General features: G+C 47.7%; 1 protein-coding gene across 1 annotated transcript in view; it reads left to right on the top strand.

Moving 5' to 3' along the window:
* Positions 1-17,322, top strand: part of ssbp1 (single-stranded DNA binding protein 1) — a 292,709-nt gene that overhangs the window by 33,855 nt on the left and 241,532 nt on the right. The window lies entirely within an intron of this gene.

Raw genomic sequence — 17,322 nt, 5'->3', positions numbered from 1 at the left:
ACAGCACAGAACAGGCCCTTCGGCCCACGATGTTGTGCCGAACCTTTGTCCTAGATTAATCATAGATTATCATACTCTTACTGTAACTGTAACTCACTGACAGTGAGTGTGAGAGTCTGATGTACTGTAACTCACTGACAGTGAGTGAGAGACTGATGTACTGTAATTCACTGACAGTGAGTGTGAGAGACTGATGTACTGTAACTCACTGACAGTGAGTGTGAGAGACTGATGTACTGTAACTCACTGACAGTGAGTGTGTGGGACTGATGTCCTGTAACTCACTCAGTGAGTGTGAGGGACTGGTGTGCTGTAACTCACTGACAGTGAATGTGAGAGATCCAGTAGGCATTAATGGGTCCTTTTCTAATTGGTAGGCAGTACAAAGAACAAAGAAATGTACAGCACAGGAACAGGCCCTTCGGCCCTCCAAGCCCGTGCCGACCATGCTGCCCGACTAACCTACAATCTTCTACACTTCCTGGGTCCGTATCCTTCTATTCCCATCCGATTCATATATTTGTCAAGATGCCCCTTAAATGTCCCTATCGTCCCTGCTTCCACTACCTCCTCCGGTAGCGAGTTCCAGGCACCCACTACCCTCTGCGTAAAAAACTTGCCTCGTACATCTACTCTAAACCTTGCCCCTCTCACCTTAAACCTATGCCCCCTAGTAATTGACCCCTCTACCCTGGGGAAAAGCCTCTGACTATCCACTCTGTCTATGCCCCTCATAATTTTGTATACCTCTATCAGGTCTCCCCTCAACCTCCTTCGTTCCAGTGAGAACAAACCGAGTTTATTCAACCGCTCCTCATAGCTAATGCCCTCCATACCAGGCAACATTCTGGTAAATCTCTTCTGCACCCTCTCTAAAGCCTCCACATCCTTCTGGTAGTGTGGCGACCAGAATTGAACACTATACTCCAAGTGTGGCCTAACTAAGGTTCTATACAGCTGTAACATGACTTGCCAATTCTTATACTCAGTGCCCCGGCCAATGAAGGCAAGCGTGCCGTATGCCTTCTTGACTACCTTCTCCACCTGTGTTGCCCCTTTCAATGACCTGTGGACCTGTACTCCTAGATCTCTTTGACTTTCAATACTCTTGAGGGTTCTACCATTCACTGTATATTCCCTACCTGCATTAGACCTTCCAAAATGCATTACCTCACATTTGTCCGGATTAAACTCCACCTGCCATCTCTCCGCCCAAGTCTCCAGACAATCTAAATCCTGCTGTATCCTCCGACAGTCCTCATCGCTATCCGCAATTCCACCAACCTTTGTGTCGTCTGCAAACTTACTAATCAGACCAGTTACATTTTCCTCCAAATCATTTATATATACTACAAAGAGCAAAGGTCCCAGCACTGATCCCTGTGGAACACCACTGGCCACAGCCCTCCAATTAGAAAAGCATCCCTCCATTGCTACTCTCTGCCTTCTATGGCCTAGCCAGTTCTGTATCCACCTTGCCAGTTCACCCCTGATCCCGTGTGACTTCACCTTTTGTACTAGTCTACCATGAGGGACCTTGTCAAAGGCCTTACTGAAGTCCATATAGACAACATCTACTGCCCTACCTGCATCAATCATCTTAGTGACCTCCTCGAAAAACTCTTATCAAGTTAGTGAGACACGACCTCCCCTTCACAAAACCATGCTGCCTCTCACTAATACGTCCATTTGCTTCCAAATGGGAGTAGATCCTGTCTCGAAGAATTCTCTCCAGTAATTTCCCTACCACTGAAGTAAGGCTCACCGGCCTGTAGTTCCCGGGATTATCCTTGCTACCCTTCTTAAACAGAGGAACAACATTGGCTATTCTCCAGTCCTCCGGGATATCCCCTGAAGACAGCGAGGATCCAAAGATTTATGTCAAGGCCTCAGCAATTTCCTCTCCAGCCTCCTTCAGTATTCTGGGGTAGATCCCATCAGGCCCTGGGGACTTATCTACCTTAATATTTTTTTAAGACACCCAACACCTCGTCTTTTTGGATCACAATGTGACCCAGGCTATCTACACCCCCTTCTCCAGACTCAACATCTACCAATTCCTTCTTTTTGGTGAATACTGATGCAAAGTATTCATTTAGTACCTCGCCCATTTCCTCTGGCTCCACACATAGATTCCCTTGCCTATCCTTCAGTGGGCCAACTCTTACCCTGGCTACCCTCTTGCTTTTTATGTACGTGTAAAAAGCCTTGGGGTTTTCCTTAACCCTATTTGCCAATGACTTTTCGTGACCCCTTCTAGCCCTCCTGACTCCTTGCTTAAGTTCCTTCCTACTTTCCTTATATTCCATGCAGGCTTCGTCTGTTCCCAGCCTTTTAGCCCTGACAAATGCCTCCTTTTTCTTTTTGACGAGGCCTACAATATCACTCGTCATCCAAGGTTCCCGAAAATTGCCGTATTTATCTTTCTTCCTCACAGGAACATGCCGGTCCTGTATTCCTTTCAACTGCCACTTGAAAGCCTCCCACATGTCAGATGTTGATTTGCCCTCAAACATCCGCCCCCAATCTATGTTCTTCAGTTCCCGCCTAATATTGTTATAATTAGCCTTCCCCCAATTTAGCACATTCATCCTCGGACCACTCTTATCCTTGTCCACCAGTACTTTAAAACTTACTGAATTGTGGTCACTGTTACCGAAATGCTCCCCTATTGAAACATCTACCACCTGGCCGGGCTCATTCCCCAATACCAGGTCCAGTACCGCCCCTTCCCTAGTTGGACTGTCTACATATTGTTTTAAGAAGCCCTCCTGGATGCTCCTTACAAACTCCGCCCCGTCTAAGCCCCTGGCACTAAGTGAGTCCCAGTCAATATTGGGGAAGTTGAAGTCTCCCATCACCACAACCCTGTTGTTTTTACTCTTTTCCAAAATCTGTCTACCTATCTGCTCCTCTATCTCCCTGGCTGGCTGTTGGGAGGCCTGTAGTATACCCCCAACATTGTGACTGCACCCTTCTTATTCCTGATCTCTACCCATATAGCCTCACTGCCCTCTGAGGTGTCCTCTCGCAGTACAGCTGTGATATTCTCCCGAACAAGTAGCGCAACTCCACCTCCCCTTTTACATCCCCCTCTATCCCGCCTGAAACATCTAAATCCTGGAACGTTTAGCTGCCAATCCTGCCCTTCCCTCAACCGGGTCTCTGTAATGGCAACAACATCATAGTTCCAAGTACTAATCCAAGCTCTAAGTTCATCTGTCTTGCCCGTATTGCTCCTTGCATTAAAACATATGCACTTCAGGCCACCAGACCTGCTGTGTTCAGCAACTTCTCCCTGTCTGCTCTGCCTCAGAGCCACACTGTCCCTATTCCCTAGTTCTCCCTCAATGCTCTCACCTTCTGACCTATTGCTCCCGTGCCCACCCCCCTGCCATACTAGTTTAAACCTAGTGGGGTACCACAGGGATCGGTGCTGGGGCCCCAGCTATTCACAGTATATATTAATGATTTGGATGAGGGAACAAAATGTAACATCTCGAAGTTTGCAGATGATACCAAGTTAGGCGGGAGGGTGAAATGTGATGAAGATACAGGTACAGCATGATCTGGACAGAATGGGCGAGTGGGCAAATCAATGGCAGATGCAGTATAATTTGAATAAGTGTGAGGTTATTCACTTTGGAAGCAAAAACAAGAAGGCAGATTACTACCTGAATGGTTGTAAATTGGGAGAGAGGAATGTGCAGCGGGACCTGGGTGCCCTTGTGTCCAGTTGTTGAAGGTAAACATGCAGGTGCAGCAGGCGGTAAAGAAGGCTAATGGTTTGTTGGCCTTCATTGCGAGAGGTTTCGAGTACAGAAGCAGGGATGGGTTGCTGCAATTGTACAGGGCCTTGGTGAGGTCACACCTGGAGTATTGTGTGCAGTTTTTGTCTCCTACTCTGAGGAAGGATGTCCTTGTTCTCGAAGGAGTGCAGCGAAGGTTTACCAGTCTGATTCCAGGGATGGGGGGACTGTCATATGAGGAGAGATTGACTAGGTTGAGATGTTCTCGCTGGAGTTCAGAAGAATAAGGGGGGGATTCTCATAGAGACTTATAAAATTCTAACAGGACTAGACAGGGTAGATGCAGGCAAGATGTTACCAATGATGGGTGTGTCACAGTCTGAGGATTCAGGGTAAACCATTTTAGACAGAGATGAGGATATATTTCTTCACCCAGAGTGGTGAGCCTGTGGAATTCATTACCACAGGAAGTAGTTGATGCTAAAATATTGAATATATTCAGGAGGCTGCTAGATATAGCACTTGGGGAGAATGGGATCAAAGGCTATGGGGAGAAAGCAGGATTAGGCTATTGAGTGGATGATCAGCCATGATTGTGATGAATGGCAGAGCAGGCTCGAAGTACCAAAAGGCCTCCTCCTGCTCACATCTTCTATGTATCTATGTAACTGTAACACTTAGTGTGAGAGACTGATGTACTGTAACTAACATACTGACTGAGAGTGTGAGACTGATGTATTGTAACTGTTGTAATACATTGACAGTGTGAGAGATGGATGTACTGTAAGTGTAACGCACTGTCAGTGAGTGTCAAAGTTTGATGTACTGTAACTAAGTGTGTGTGAGACTACTGTAACTAACACAGACAGTGAGACTGATGTACTCTAGCTGCAATACACTGACAGTGTTAGAGCTGATGTACTGCAATAGTAATACTGAATGAGTGACTGATGTACTGTAACACAATGCAGTGACTTTGCGTGACTGCTGCAGTGTAACTAACACTGACAGTGTGAGAGACTACTGTAACTAACACAATGACAGTGAATGAGTGACTGATGTGCTGTAATTTTAACACTGTCAGTGAATGAGAGATTGATGTACTATAACTTTGACGCATAATGTGTGTAAGAAACTGATATACTGTAACACACTAACAGTGAGTTTGAGAGACTGATTTACTTGCAGTGTGGGACTGATGTACTGTAACACTGATAGTGGGTTTGCGTGACTGATGCAGTATTACTGTAACACTGACAGTGTGAGAGACTACTGTAACTAACACACTGACAGTGAGTGAGAGACTGTTGTGCTGTAACTTTAACATACAGTGAGCGAGAGATTGATGTATTATAACTGACGCACAATGTGTGGAAGAGACTGATATACTGTAACACACTGACAGTGAGTTTGAGAGACTGATGTACTTGCATTGTTTTTTATTAAGTAAACACTTGGCTGAGATGTGATATAGTATGTTGCAAGACATGGTGTGAAGCATTATATACAAACTGGTTCTTTTTGAAAGAGGGTAGGGGATCAAGGCAAGATTGGTCTGTATGTATACATATATATGGGCAAATGTGACATTGTCCATTTTGGCAGGAAAAATAAAAAAATGCATGTCATCTAAATGGTGTGAGATTGCAAAGCTCAGATTCCGAGGGATCAAGGTGTCTTTGTGCATTAATCAAAATGGCTAGTACTTAGGTCCAGTAAGTAATTCGGAAAGCTAATAGAACAAAGAAAAGTACAGCACAGGAACAGGCCCTTCGGCCCTCCAAGCCCGTGCCGACCATGCTGTCCATCTAAACTAAAATCTTCCTGGGTCCGTATCCCTCTATTCCCATCCTATTCATGTATTTGTCAAGGTGCCCCTTAAATGTCACTATCGTCCCTGCTTTCACCACCTCCTCCGGCAGCGAGTTCCAGGCACCTACTACCCTCTGTGTAAAAAAACGTGCCTCGTACATCTCCTCTAAGCCTTGCCCCTCGCGCCTTAAACCTATGCCCCCTAGTAATTGACCCCTCTACCCTGGGGAAAAGCCTCTGACTATCCACTCTGTCTATGCCCCTCATAATTTTGTAGACCTCTATCAGGTCGCCCCTCAACCTCCGTCGTTCCAGTGAGAACAAACCGAGTTTATTCAACTGCTCCTCATAGCTAATGCCCTCCATACCAGGCAACATCCTGGTAAATCTCTTCTGCACCCTCTCTAAAGTCTCCACATCCTTCTGGTAGTGTGGCGACCAGAATTGAACACTATACTCCAAGTGTGGCCTAACTAAGGTTCGATACAGCTGCAACATGACTTGCCAATTCTTATACTCAATGCCCCGGCCAATGAAGGCAAGCATGCCGTATGCCTTCTTGACTACCTTCTCCACCTGTGTTGCCCCTTTCAGTGACCTGTACACCTAGATCTCTCTGACTTTCAAAACACTTTCACTGCATATTCCCTACCTGCATTAGACCTTCCAAAATGCATTACCTCACATTTGTCCGGATTAAACTCCACCTGCCATCTCTCCGCCGAAGTCTCCAAACGATCTAAATCCTGCTGTATCCACTGACAGTCCTCATCGCTATCCGCAATTCCACCAACCTTTGTGTCGTCTGCAAGCTTACTATTCAGACCAGTTACATTTTCCTCCAAATCATTTATATATGTTACGAACAGCAACGGTCCCAGAACTGATCCCTGCGGAACACCATTAGTCACAGTCCTCCAATTAGAAAAGCACCCTTCCATTGCTACTCTCTGCCTTCTATGACCTAACCAGTTCTGTATCCACCTTGCCAGCTCACCCCTGATACCGTGTGACTTCACCTTTTGTACCAGTCTACCATGAGGGACCTTGTCAAAGGCCTTACTGAAGTCCATATAGACAACATCCACTGCCCTACCTGCATCAATCATCTTAGTGACCTCCTCGAAAAACTCTATCAAGTTAGTGAGACACGACCTCCCCTTCACAAAACCATGCTGCCTCTCACTAATACGTCCATTTGCTTCCAAATGGGAGTAGATCCTGTCTCGAAGAATTCTCTCCAGTAATTTCCCTACCACTGATGTAAGGCTCACCGGCCTGTAGTTCCCTGGATTATCCTTGCTACCCTTCTGAAACAAAGGAACAGCATTGGCTATTCTCCAGTCCTCCAGGACATCACCTGAAGACGGTGAGGATCCAAAGATTTCTGTCAAGGCCTCAGCAATTTTCTCTCTAGCCTCCTTTAGTATTCTGGGGGAGATCCCATTCGGCCCTGGGGACTTATCTACCTTAATATTTTTCAAGACGCCCAACACGTCGTCTTTTTGGATCTCAATGTGACCCAGGCTATCTACACACCCTTTTCCAGACTCAACATCCACCAATTCCTTCTGTTTGGTGAATACTGATGCAAAGTTTCCATTTAGTATCTCACCCATTTCCTCTGGCTCCACACATAGATTCCCTTGCCTATCCTCCAGTGGGCCAACCCTTTCCCTGGCTACCCTCTTGCTTTTTATGTATGTGTAAAAAGCCTTGGGATTTTCCTTAATCCTATTTGCCAATGTGTAAATAGAATGTTATTGTTAATTGTGAGAAGAATTGATTGCAAGAAGAGGGAGGTTATGTTTCAGTTGTTCCGGACATTAGTGCAACCATGTCTGGAGTACTGTGTACAGTATTGATCTGCTTGCTTAAGGAAAGAAGTATTGAAAGCAGTTCAGAAAAGGCATTTGACAAGGTGCCGCATAAAAGACTGATCCAGAAGGTGAGATCGCAGAGGATTGGGGGTAGAGTACTAGATTGGATTGAGGTTGTTTGACTGACAGAAAGCAGAGGGTTGGGTTAAATGGGTCCTTCTCTGGCTAGCAAACTGTAACTAACGGGGTGCCACAAGGATGTGTCCTCGGTTCTCAACTGTTTACAATTCATATAACTGATCTGCAAGGACAGAGTGTAACAGCATAATTTGGATCGACTTCCGGTTGCAGCCATGGAGGGAGAGGTATCTTATTTGGCAGCTCCTGCTCGTGGTGGACTTTTGGGACCTTTTCCCTCGACGTATGGGGGATTTGGGTATCAAAATTGGAGGCTGGTGAAGAAGAGAAGAAGAATTCCCCACCAGTTTATGGAGTCATGGACCAGAAGTGGTCTGCAAAGAAGAGATTGTTCGACAAAGAAGGGAGTGGAGTCAGCGGCACAGGAAAACATGGCGGAGTCTCAGGGACTGGGATTGCTAACCCAGTGGTCAATGGAGCAGCTAGTCAACTTCCTCCAGGAGAGCTTTGCCAAGCAAAGACCTGGACCCGATTAAGACGGGGAATGACTGGGTGGAGCAAAGATTGGAAGCCCAGGGACCGGCGATCAAGAAGGTGGAAGAGGCGGTGGCTGAGCTCAAGGACCAGCTAACCGCAATGGAGGCGGAGATGGGGCTGATGAGGGACTATCAGAAAAGGCTGCAAGGTGGAGGAGTTGGAGAACAGGTCGCGCAGGCAGAACCTGAGGATCGTTGGCCTCTGGAGGGTATTGCAGGGACATGCATGGCGCATATGCTCGAGAAGCTGATAGGAGAAGGCGCGTTTTCTCAGCCCTTGGAAGTGGACAGGGCGCATGGAGCGCTTGCGAGGAAGCCGCAAATGAATGAGCCACCGAGGGCAACGGTGGTGCGATTGCACCGTTTCCTGGACAAGGAGCAAATCTTGAGGTGGGCCAGGCAGACTAGGAGCTGCAAATGGGAAGACAACACGCTGCGCATTTACCAGGACTTGGGGTGCGGAACTGGCTAAGAGAAGGGCGAGCTTCAACAAAGTAAAGTCAGCCCTCTTAGGAAGGGGGTGAAATTCGGCATGCTGTACCCAGCTCGTTTGTGGGTCACCTATGAAGGTCAAGAACTCTATTTTGCATCATCGGAGGATACGATGGACTTTGGCAAAGACAGGGGACTAGCAGGAGAAGGAAGACATTGAACATGGGGCGGGTAATTCTGTACTTGTGCTGCTAAATTTCTTTTCTTTTTGGGTTGTGTATGGATTGGTTTTGTACCAAGTTTTTGGCTGTTGCTCAGTGTTGTATGTGGGTTAACTTTGTTCTAATTGGGGGATGGTGGGTGCAATTTTCTTCTTTGTGTTTGTTGGGTTTGTAATTTGCATAAATATGTTCGAGCGGGGTGGGGAGGGAGATCAGCGGGAGGGAAGAATGCTTGGCGCCATGGGCCACGCGTAGCTGGGCGGGCTAGCTCACGGAAGCTCAGTGGGGGGCAAGCAGGTGACTTGTTTGTTATGGGAGGTTGGGAGTGTTGCTGTGTTTAGGGGGGAGGGGGTGGGAGGGGGGGAACTGTTATGCTGACGATGGGGGGGGGGTGGACTGGCACTTGGAAACAAATGGGAGGTCGATGACAGTGGACACCCGAGGGGGCCCTGAGGAGGCGTGGGACGCGGGCCGGAGGCTGGCCAAAGATTGGTGATGGTTGATCGGCTGGGGGCGGGGGCTCCCTGACCAGGCTGATCACCTGGAACGTGAGAGGGCTCGTGTGTTCACGCATCTGAAGAGGCTGAAGGTTGACGTGGCAATGTTACAAGAGACACACCTGAGGGTGGTGGATCAGACTAGGCTGAGGAAGGGTTGGGTTGGGCAGGTATTTCATTCGGGGCTAGATTCTAATACTAGGGGGGTTGCGATCTTGATTAATAAGCGGGTTTCATTTGAGGTAGGGAGCATAGTGGCGGATTTGGGGGGTAAGTATGTTATGGTCAGTGGGAAGTTGGAGGGGATGCCGGTGGTCTTAGTAAATATTTACACACCAAACTGGGATGACGCGGAGTTTATGAGGCGGGTGTTGGAGAAGATCCCAGACTTGGACTCACGTAGGTTGATCATGGGAGAGGACTTTAATACGGTCATTGAATCGAGGTTAGATCGGTCGTGTTCAAGGACAGGGAGGGTGCCAGCCGTGGCGAAGGAGCTAAAAAGGTTTATGGAACAGATGGGGGGAGTAGATCTGTGGAGGTTTGAACGGCCAAGAACGAAGGAGTTTTCTTTTTTCTCCCAGGTTCACAAAGTGTACTCCCGGATTGATTTTTTTGTTTTGAACAAGGCTTTGCTGGCGGGGGTTGTGGAGGCCAAGTATTCGGCGATTGTTGTGTCAGACCATGCCCCACACTGGGTGGACTTAGGAGTGAGCAAGTAGGGGGGGGGGTTGCGCCCACAATTGAGACTGGATATAGGACTGTTAGCAGATGAGGGGGTGTGCGGACGGGTGGGGGAGGCCATCCAGTATTATTTGGAGATAAATGATACAAGAGAAGTTTCGGCAGAAACTGTGTGGGAAGCGTTGAAGGCGGTGGTTAGGGGGAGCTAATTTCGATACGGGCTCATAAGGAGATGGTGGGACGGGCAGAGACGGATAGGTTGGTTAGGGAGATACTCTAGGTGGATAGAAGGTATTCTGAAGCCCTGGAGGCAGGGTTGTTGAAGGAGCGGCAGAAGCTGCAGATGGAGTTTGGGCTGTTGTCGACAGGGCAGGTGGTGGGGCAGTTGAGGAAGGCGAGAGGGGCAATATATGAGTATGGTGAGATGGCCGGTAGGATGCTAGCACACCAGCTAAGGAAAAGGGAGGCGGCCAGGGAGATAGGGAGAGCGAAGGACAGAGGAGGAAAGGCGGTACTGGACTCAGCGGGGGTGAATGGGGTGTTTAAGGAGTTTTGCAGTCGGTTGCATGAATCGGAGCCCCCAGCTGGGGTGGAGGGGATGAGGCAGTTCTTGGAAAGGTTGAAGTTTCCGAAGGTGGAGGAAGGGTTGGTGGAGGGCTGGGAACCCCGATCGGGATTGAGAAAATACTAGAGAGATTGGAGGCCATGCAGTCGGGCAAGGGCCCAGGACCGGACGCTACCCAATGGAATTTTACAAGAAGTTCTCTGGGATGCTGGGCCCACTGCTGGTGACGGCATTTAATGAGGCAAGGGAGCGGGGTGTTCTTCCCCCAACAATCTCACAGGCCTCAATTTAATTGATCCTGAAGCGGGAGAAGGACCCAGAGCAATGTGGGTCATCCAGACCAATCTCCCTATTAAATGTTGATGCCAAATTGCTGGCCAAAATCCTGGCCTCGAGGATAGAACACTGTGTTCCTGGGGTGATAGGGGAAGACTAGACAGGGGTTGTTAACGGTAGCCTGTTAATGGCCAATGTTAGAAGGCTCCTGAATGTGATCATGATGCCCTCCGAGGGGAGGGAGGCAGAGGTGGTGGTCGCTATGGACACGGAGAAGGCCTTCGACCGGGTGGAATGGAAATATCTGTGGAAGGTCCTGGGATGGTATGGGTTTGGGCAGGGCTTCATTGACTGGGTTCGTTTGCTGTACCAGGCACCAGTGGCGAGTGTGCGGACGAACCTGGTGAGCTCGTACTATTTTAGATTGCACCGGGGACGAGGCAAGGATGTCCCCTCTCCCCACTGTTGTTTGCCTTGGCTATAGAGCCATTGGCGATGGCGCTGAGAGCGTCAAAAGACTGGAAGGGGCTAGTCTGGATGAGAGTGGAACACAGGGTCTCGCTATATGCAGACGACCTATATATTTCCGACGTGTTCGGGGAATGGAGGAGATTATGCCGTCCTTGGGGGAATTTGGCCGGTTCTCGGGGTACAAATTGAATATGAGTAAAAGTGAGGTTTGTGTGATCCAAGCGAGGGGGCAGGAGAGGAGACTGGAGGAGTTGCCGTTTTAAGGTGGTGGGAGGTAGTTTTAGTTACCTGGGTATTCAGGTGGCATGGAGATGGGAGCAGCTACACAAATTAACTCTGGGCCGATTAGTGGAACAAATGAAGGAGGACTTCCGGAGATGGGACATGCTCCCATTGTCACTGGCGGGGAGGGTACAGACCGTAAAGGTGACGGTTCTCCCAAAATTTCTGTTTGTTTTTCAGTGCCTTCATATTTTTATTCAAAAGGCCTTTTTTAAACAGGTGAGCAGGGTGATATCTGGGTTTGTGTGGGCAGGTAAAATCCCGCGAGTAAAGAAAATGTTGCTGGAGCGGAGCTGAGGGGAGGGAGGGCTGGCACTGCCAAACTTTAGGAACTACTGGGCAGCAAATATAGCCATGATTAGGAAGTGAGTAATTGGGGAGGGGTCGGTGTGGGAGCAAGTGGAGGCAGCATCATGTAAGGGCACAAGTTTGGGGGCGTTGGTAACAGCACCTCTGCTGTTCTTGCTGGCCCGGTACTCCACAAGCCCAGTGGTAGGGCAGCACCGTCGCACAAGTGGATAGCACTGTGGCTTCACAGCGCCAGGGTCCTAGGTTTGATTCCCCAACTGGGTCACTGTCTGTGCGGAGTCCGCACGTTCTCCCCGTGTCTGCGTGGGTTTCCTCCGGGTGCTCCGGTTTCCTCCCACAGTCTAATGACGTGCAGGTTAGGTGGATTGGCCATGCTAAATTGCCCTTAGTGACCAAAAGGGTGAGGAAGGGTTATTGGGTTACGGGGATAGGGTGGAAGTGAGGGCTTAAGTGAGTCGGTGCAGACTCGATGGGCTGAACGGCCTCCTTCTGCACTGTATGTTCTATGTTCTAGTGGCGGCCCTGAGAGTCTGGGGGCGATGGCGGAAGCATATGGGAGTAAAGGGAGCGTCGGTGTGGTCTCCAATCTGTGATAATCACCGGTTTGTGCCGGGGAAGATGGATGGGGGTTTCAGAGTGGTAGGGAGTGTGTATTGAGAGGCTGGGGGAATCTGTTTATTGATGGGAGCTTTCTCGGTCTGGAGAATCTGGAAGTGAAGTTTGAACTGCCGGGAGAGAATGGGTTCTGATATCTCCAGGTAAGGGATTTTGTGCGAAGGCAGGTTTTAACCTTTCCACTCCTACAGCCACAGGGGATACAGGACAAGGTAGTTTCGAGAACAGGGAGGGGAAGGTATCGGAAATTTACAAAGAACTTATGGAGTGGGAGGAAACCCAGATAGGGGAGACAAAACGTAAATGGGAAGAAGAGTTGGGAAAGGAGTTAAGAGGCGTATCTGTGGGACGATGCCCTGAGCAGAGTCACTACATCCTCTCCTGTGCCCGACTCAGCCTGATACAATTCAAGGTGGTTCACCGGGCACACATGACGGTGGCCCGGATGAGCAGGTTTTTTGGGGTAGAGGACAGGTGCGAGCGATGTGCAGGAGGGCTTGCAAATCATATCCATATGATTTGGGCATGCCCGAAGCTCAGGGGATTCTGGCAGGGATTTGCAGATGTCATGTCCAGGGTGTTAAAGGTGAGGGTGGCACCGAGTCCAGAGGTGCCGATTTTTGGGGTGTCGGAAGACCCGGGAGTCCAGAGGGCAAGAGAGGCTGATATTTTGACCTTTGTCTATTTGGTAGCCCGGAGACGGATCTTACTAGAGTGGAGGGTCTCGAAGACCCCCAAAACAGGGTTATGGGTTAGTGACATGGCTGGGTTTCTCAGGCTTGAGAAAATCTAGTTCGCCTGAAAGGTTCATCATTAGGGTTGGTTCGGAGCTGGCAGCCATTTAGCGACTTCTTCGGAGAAAATTAAACCGTCAGCAGATTCAATAAAGGTGGCGGGGGGGGGGAGGGAATTAATCGATGTCGGTCTAGCTTAGGTGAGAACTGTGGGAGATGGAGGGGTGTGTTACGCGTTGAACTATGTTTATATCTGTACTTGTGTCTTTTGTTATTATAAAACCATAAATGCCTTAATAAAATGTTTCTTAAAAAAAACATAGCATAATTTGCAGATGATCCTAAAATAGGTAGGAAAGCAGACAGTGAAGAGGAAATAAAGATTTTACAGACGGATATAGATAGGCTCGGAGATTGGGCCAAAATTTGGCAGATGGAGTTTGCCAAATAAGTGTGAGATTATCCATTTTAGCCAAAAATATAGAAAGGCAAATTGTTACCTCAATGGAAAGCAAATTCAAAATGCGTCTGGGCAGAGTCTTTGCTCATGAGTTGAAGAAATTCAATATGCAGGTACAAAATGTAATTAGAAAGTCAAATGGAATGTTAGTGCTCATTGCAAAAGGACTGGAATATAAAAGTGGATAAGTGTTGTTGCAATTGTATAGGATGTTGGTGAGACCACATCTGGAATATTGTGTCCAGTTCTGGTCTCCTTATTTGAGCAAGGATATAGAACAGTACATGGTGGCATTAGAGGCAGATCAGAGGACACTCAACAGATTGATTCCGGGTATGAAAGGATTGACGTATGAGGAGAGATTAAACAGTTCGTTAGGTGGGGCTACTGGGTTATGGGAATAGGGTGGAGGCGTGGGCTTAAGTAGGGTCCTCTTTCCAAGAGCCGGTGCAGACTCGATGGGCCGAATGGCTTCCTTCTGCACTGTAAATTATATGATCTATGATCTAGTTGGCTTATGCTCATTGCAGTTTAGAAGGATGAGAGGGGATCTGATCGAGGTATATAAAATACTAAAAGGGGGATTGATAAAGTAGATGTAGACCAAATGTTCCCCTGGTGGGGCAATCTAGAACAAGAAGTCACAGTGGTAGATTTAAAACTGCGATGAGGCACTACTTCTCGCAGAGGGTGGTGAATTTGTGGAACTCTCTGCCCCATAGTGCGATGGAGTCGGAGTCATTACATGGTTTCAAGAAAGAGATAAATATATTTCTGATTTTTAAAAAAGAGTTAAAGGGATATGGGGAACAGGTAGGGAGGTGGATCTGACACCAGGAAGAGATCAGCCATGATCTGATTGAATGGCGAAGGAGGCTCAAGGGGCTGAATTCTGCTCCTAATTTCTATGTTCCTATGTTTACTCGACCAGTATCAGGAAAGGGCGTTTGTCATTTGAGGAGAGGTTGGAGAGTGGTGATATCCACTGGAGTTTAGAAGAATGAGAGGTGAGTTGATTTTTTACCTTTAAGATCCTGAGGGGGCATTGACAGGCTGGATGTGGTGAGGATCTTTCCTCTTGTGGAACAATTTAGTACAAGGGAGTCACTGATTAAAAATAAGAGGTCACTCATTTAAGATAAGGAAAATTGTTTTTTTCAGATGTGATTCTCTGGAACTCTCTTTTTCAAAAGACAGAAGAAGAATCTGAATATTTTAAAAGCAGAGAGGATAGATTATTGATTAACAAGAGGACAAGAGGGTGAAAGGTTATCGGGGGTTAGGCAGGAATGTGGGGTTGAGGTTAAAGTCAAATCAGCCATGATCTTATTGAATGGCGGAGCAGGCTGGAGGGGCCAGGTGGCCTAACGTTGTTTCTAATTCACATGTTTGTCGTTGAAATTGCCAGAAATATTGAGAGACTGATTAGAAAAGCATATGGAAGTGTGGACTTCATGACTCTGTGAAGTACAAATGCAGGAAAGTTATACTGAATCTTTACAAAGCTCTAGTTAGGCCACAGCTGGAGTATTGTGTCGAGTTCTGTTCACCGCATTTTAGGAAGGATGAGAGGGTGCGGAGGAAGATTTACCAGGAAGGTTACTTTGGAGAAGCTTGGAGTAATGGCGAATTAGGGGAGATTTGATAGAGATTGCACAAGCTTATAACAGGTTTAGGTGAATTAGACAAAGAAAGGGGGGGATAAGGTGGAGAAGTAGGCTGCAAGTGTTGGGCACACTGGATAAGTGGGGCTTGTTCAAGGAACAGCTACTGCGTGTTCTTGATAAGTATGTACCGGTCAGGCAGGGAGGAAGGCGCCGAGCGAGGAAACTGTGGTTTACCAAGGAAGTGGAATCTCTTGTTAAGAGGAAGAAGGAGGCCTATGTGAAGATGAAGTGTGAAGTTTCGGTTGGGGCAATGGATAGTTACAAGGTAGCGAGGAAGGATCTAAAGAGAGAGCTAAGACGAGCAAGGAGGGGACATGAGAAGTATTTGGCAGGAAGGATCAAGGAAAACCCAAAAGCTTTCTATAGGTATGTCAGGAATAAGCGAATGACTAGGGAAAGAGCAGGACCAGTCAAGGACAGGGATGGGAAATTGTGTGTGGAGTTTGAAGAGATAGGCGAGATACTAAATGAATATTTTTCGTCAGTATTCACTCAGGAAAAAGATAATGTTGTGGAGGAGAATGCTGAGCCCCAGGCTAATAGAATAGATGGCATTGAGGTACGTAAGGAAGAGGTGTTGGCAATTCTGGACAGGCTGAAAATAGATAAGTCCCCGGGACCTGATGGGATTTATCCTAGGATTCTCTGGGAGGCCAGGGAAGAGATTGCTGGACCTTTGGCTTTGATTTTTATGTCATCATTGGCTACAGGAATAGTGCCAGAGGACTGGAGGACAGCAAATGTGGTCCCTTTGTTCAAAAAGGGGAGCAGAGACAACCCCGGCAACTATAGACCGGTGAGCCTCACGTCTGTAGTGGGTAAAGTCTTGGAGGGGATTATAAGAGACAAGATTTATAATCACCTAGATAGGAATAATATGATCAGGGATAGTCAGCATGGCTTTGTGAAGGGTAGGTCATGCCTCACAAACCTTATTGAGTTCTTTGAGAAGGTGACTGAACAGGTAGACGAGGGTAGAGCAGTTGATGTGGTGTATATGGATTTCAGCAAAGCGTTTGATAAGGTTCCCCACGGTAGGCTATTGCAAAAAATACGGAGGCTGGGGATTGAGGGTGATTTAGAGATGTGGATCAGAAATTGGCTAGCTGAAAGAAGACAGAGGGTGGTGGTTGATGGGAAATGTTCAGAATGGAGTACAGTCACAAGTGGAGTACCACAAGGATCTGTTCTGGGGCCGTTGCTGTTTGTCATTTTTATCAATGACCTAGAGGAAGGCGCAGAAGGGTGGGTGAGTAAATTTGCAGACGATACTAAAGTCGGTGGTGTTGTCGATAGTGTGGAAGGATGTAGCAGGTTACAGAGGGATATAGATAAGCTGCAGAGCTGGGCTGAGAGGTGGCAAATGGAGTTTAATGTAGAGAAGTGTGAGGTGATTCACTTTGGAAGGAATAACAGGAATGCGGAATATTTGGCTAATGGTAAAGTTCTTGAAAGTGTGGATGAGCAGAGGGATCTAGGTGTCCATGTACATAGATCCCTGAAAGTTGCCACCCAGGTTGATAGGGTTGTGAAGAAGGCCTATGGAGTGTTGGCCTTTATTGGTCGAGGGATTGAGTTCCGGAGTCGGGAGGTCATGTTGCAGCTGTACAGAACTCTGGTACGGCCGCATTTGGAGTATTGCGTACAGTTCTGGTCACCGCATTATAGGAAGGACGTGGAGGCTTTGGAGCGGGTGCAGAGAAGATTTACCAGGATGTTGCCTGGTATGGAGGGAAAATCTTATGAGGAAAGGCTGATGGACTTGAGGTTGTTTTCGTTGGAGAGAAGAAGGTTAAGAGGAGACGTAATAGAGGCATACAAAATGATCAGGGGGTTGGATAGGGTGGACAGTGAGAGCCTTCTCCCGCGGATGGATATGGCTGGCACGAGGGGACATAACTTTAAACTGAGGGGTAATAGATATAGGACAGAGGTCAGAGGTAGGTTCTTTACGCAAAGAGTAGTGAGGCCGTGGAATGCCCTACCTGCTACAGTAGTGAACTCGCCAACATTGAGGGCATTTAAAAGTTTATTGGATAAACATATGGATGATA

The sequence above is a fragment of the Scyliorhinus torazame genome, chromosome 7, assembly GCF_047496885.1.
Source record: "Scyliorhinus torazame isolate Kashiwa2021f chromosome 7, sScyTor2.1, whole genome shotgun sequence".
Lineage (NCBI taxonomy): Eukaryota > Metazoa > Chordata > Chondrichthyes > Carcharhiniformes > Scyliorhinidae > Scyliorhinus > Scyliorhinus torazame.
Note: the sequence above shows the minus strand (reverse complement) of the source record. Positions and strands in the feature narration are given on the sequence as shown.